Source organism: Xyrauchen texanus, chromosome 11 (genome assembly GCF_025860055.1).
Source record: "Xyrauchen texanus isolate HMW12.3.18 chromosome 11, RBS_HiC_50CHRs, whole genome shotgun sequence".
NCBI classification, from domain to species: domain Eukaryota; kingdom Metazoa; phylum Chordata; class Actinopteri; order Cypriniformes; family Catostomidae; genus Xyrauchen; species Xyrauchen texanus.
In genome coordinates this window covers 48,082,934-48,085,930 of record NC_068286.1, presented here as the reverse complement: position 1 = coordinate 48,085,930, position 2,997 = coordinate 48,082,934, and the positions used below count along the sequence as shown (strand labels likewise).

Below are 2,997 nucleotides of genomic sequence, written 5' to 3'. Positions count from 1 at the left end.
AGAATGAGAAAGAATTGAAAGACCAACTTGAGACGGCGGTTTAGCACCCGTTCACAAACTTTGTGTTTTTCTTTCACGTCCTGTCTAGATAGGCAACGATGGCTAAACATTTGTACATAGTTACAAACAAATATTTTAATTAAACATCTCACACCTCTGTTCATGGTTCCATTGAATTTGCATGTAGCCATAAATGGGGCGTTTCAGAGTGTTCCAGTGACTGAATTACCATTATTTCACTAACACAGCCCCACTTTCACCCATTCCACAATTAGCAGGATTAAAGTGGCCCTCTTTGTCTCACCTCACCTCTTTGATTGAGGTGAAGAGGAACAGTTGACCTCCATCAGTGTTGACAAAGGTAGGGTCATTTCAGCAGACATTTGTGTCCACTCTCTTTCTGTCACTGTCTCTATTTCTTGCCCAATGTCTCCCTTAAATCACTTTAGAGCTCATGACGGAATTCAAAAATGTTCCACACAAAGTACAAAATGATTCGTTTCTCTAGCGCTGCCAGTCGATACAAATTCGTGATCAAATGATTTTTACAAATGTTTACTAATGAATCAAACTAAACGCATAAATCATTATTTGCTGAGAAACATCCCCAAATATATATCATTCAAAAGATATTAATATTAACACAATAATTTGAATAATTATACATATAATTTGTAGGGCCTATAATGAATATAATTATTCAGATATTCAGATTAAAATATATTGCATTATTGTGGCAGACGAGTAAAGCATAAGACAATACAAACGTGTCTTTAGAAGTCAATATATTGTTTGTTTTGTTAGAATATCATTGAACATAAACCGACAGTCCATAGCATCCATAGCATAGTGTTGTGAGGTTTTGTGAGGTTTTGTGAGGTTTTGTGAGGTTGTGTGAGGTTTTGTGAGGTGTTGTGAGGTTGTGTGAGGTGTTGTGAGGTTTTGTGAGGTGTTGTGAGGTTGTGTGAGGTGTTGTGAGGTGTTGTGAGGTTGTGTGAGGTGTTGTGAGGTGTTGTGAGGTTTTGTGAGGTTTTGTGAGGTGTTGTGAGGTTGTGTGAGGTGTTGTGAGGTTTTGTGAGGTTGTTGTGAGGTTTTGTGAGGTTTTGTGAGGTTTTGTGAGGTTTTGTGAGGTTTTGTGAGGTTGTGTGAGGTTTTGTGAGGTGTTGTGAGGTTGTGTGAGGTGTTGTGAGGTTTTGTGAGGTGTTGTGAGGTTGTGTGAGGTGTTGTGAGGTGTTGTGAGGTTGTGTGAGGTGTTGTGAGGTGTTGTGAGGTTGTGTGAGGTGTTGTGAGGTGTTGTGAGGTTGTGTGAGGTGTTGTGAGGTTTTGTGAGGTTGTGTGAGGTTTTGTGAGGTGTTGTGAGGTTTTGTGAGGTGTTGTGAGGTTGTGTGAGGTTTTGTGAGGTTGTGTGAGGTTTTGTGAGGTTTTGTGAGGTGTTGTGAGGTTGTGTGAGGTGTTGTGAGGTTTTGTGAGGTTGTGTGAGGTGTTATGAGGTTGTGTGAGGTGTTGTGAGGTGTTGTGAGGTTGTGTGAAGTGTTGTGAGGTTGTGTGAAGTGTTGTGAGGTGTTGTGAGGTTGTGTGAAGTGTTGTGAGGTTGTGTGAAGTGTTGTGAGGTTGTGTGAAGTGTTGTGAGGTTGTGTGAGGTGTTGTGAGGTGTTGTGAGGTTGTGTGAGGTGTTGTGAGGTTGTGTGAAGTGTTGTGAGGTTGTGTGAAGTGTTGTGAGGTTGTGTGAGGTGTTGTGAGGTGTTGTGAGGTTGTGTGAGGTGTTGTGAGGTTGTGTGAAGTGTTGTGAGGTTGTGTGAGGTGTTGTGAGGTGTTGTGAGGTTGTGTGAAGTGTTGTGAGGTTGTGTGAGGTGTTGTGAGGTGTTGTGAGGTTGTGTGAAGTGTTGTGAGGTTGTGTGAAGTGTTGTGAGGTTGTGTGAGGTGTTGTGAGGTGTTGTGGAGGTTGTGTGAGGTTGTGTGAGGTGTTGTGAGATTGTGTGAAGTGTTGTGAGGTTGTGTGAGGTGTTGTGAGGTGTTGTGAGATTGTGTGAAGTGTTGTGAGGTTGTGTGAGGTGTTGTGAGGTGTTGTGAGGTGTTGTGAGGTTTGTGAGGTTTGTGAGGTTTTGTGAGGTGTTGTGAGGTTGTGTGAGGTGTTGTGAGGTTTTGTGAGGTTGTGTGAGGTGTTGTGAGGTTTTGTGAGGTTGTGTGAGGTGTTGTGAGGTTTTGTGAGGTTGTGTGAGGTGTTGTGAGGTTGTGTGAGGTGTTGTGAGGTTGTGTGAGGTGTTGTGAGGTTTTGTGAGGTTGTGTGAGGTGTTGTGAGGTTTTGTGAGGTTGTGTGAGGTGTTGTGAGGTGTTGTGAGGTTGTGTGAAGTGTTGTGAGGTTGTGTGAAGTGTTGTGAGGTTGTGTGAAGTGTTGTGAGGTTGTGTGAGGTGTTGTGAGGTTTTGTGAGGTTGTGTGAGGTTTTGTGAGGTTTTGTGAGGTTTTGTGAGGTGTTGTGAGGTTGTGTGAGGTTTTGTGAGGTTGTGTGAGGTTTTGTGAGGTTTTGTGAGGTGTTGTGAGGTTGTGTGAGGTGTTGTGAGGTTTTGTGAGGTTGTGTGAGGTGTTATGAGGTTGTGTGAGGTGTTGTGAGGTGTTGTGAGGTTGTGTGAAGTGTTGTGAGGTTGTGTGAAGTGTTGTGAGGTGTTGTGAGGTTGTGTGAAGTGTTGTGAGGTTGTGTGAAGTGTTGTGAGGTTGTGTGAAGTGTTGTGAGGTTGTGTGAGGTGTTGTGAGGTGTTGTGAGGTTGTGTGAGGTGTTGTGAGGTTGTGTGAAGTGTTGTGAGGTTGTGTGAAGTGTTGTGAGGTTGTGTGAGGTGTTGTGAGGTGTTGTGAGGTTGTGTGAGGTGTTGTGAGGTTGTGTGAAGTGTTGTGAGGTTGTGTGAGGTGTTGTGAGGTGTTGTGAGGTTGTGTGAAGTGTTGTGAGGTTGTGTGAGGTGTTGTGAGGTGTTGTGAGGTTGTGTGAAGTGTTGTGAGGTTGTGTG

General features: G+C 43.6%; 1 long non-coding RNA gene across 2 annotated transcripts; it reads left to right on the top strand.

The window, feature by feature from the left end:
* Window positions 1–743: 743 nt before the first annotated feature.
* Window positions 744–1,775, top strand: LOC127651501 (uncharacterized). Of its 2 annotated transcripts, none has more exons than XR_007971585.1 (3): window positions 744–1,029; window positions 1,251–1,300; window positions 1,541–1,775. It is a non-coding gene; the product is annotated as an uncharacterized LOC127651501 (long non-coding RNA). The 2 variants fall into 2 exon arrangements; XR_007971586.1 differs by having other exon boundaries at window positions 1,221–1,270.
* Window positions 1,776–2,997: the final 1,222 nt, after the last annotated feature.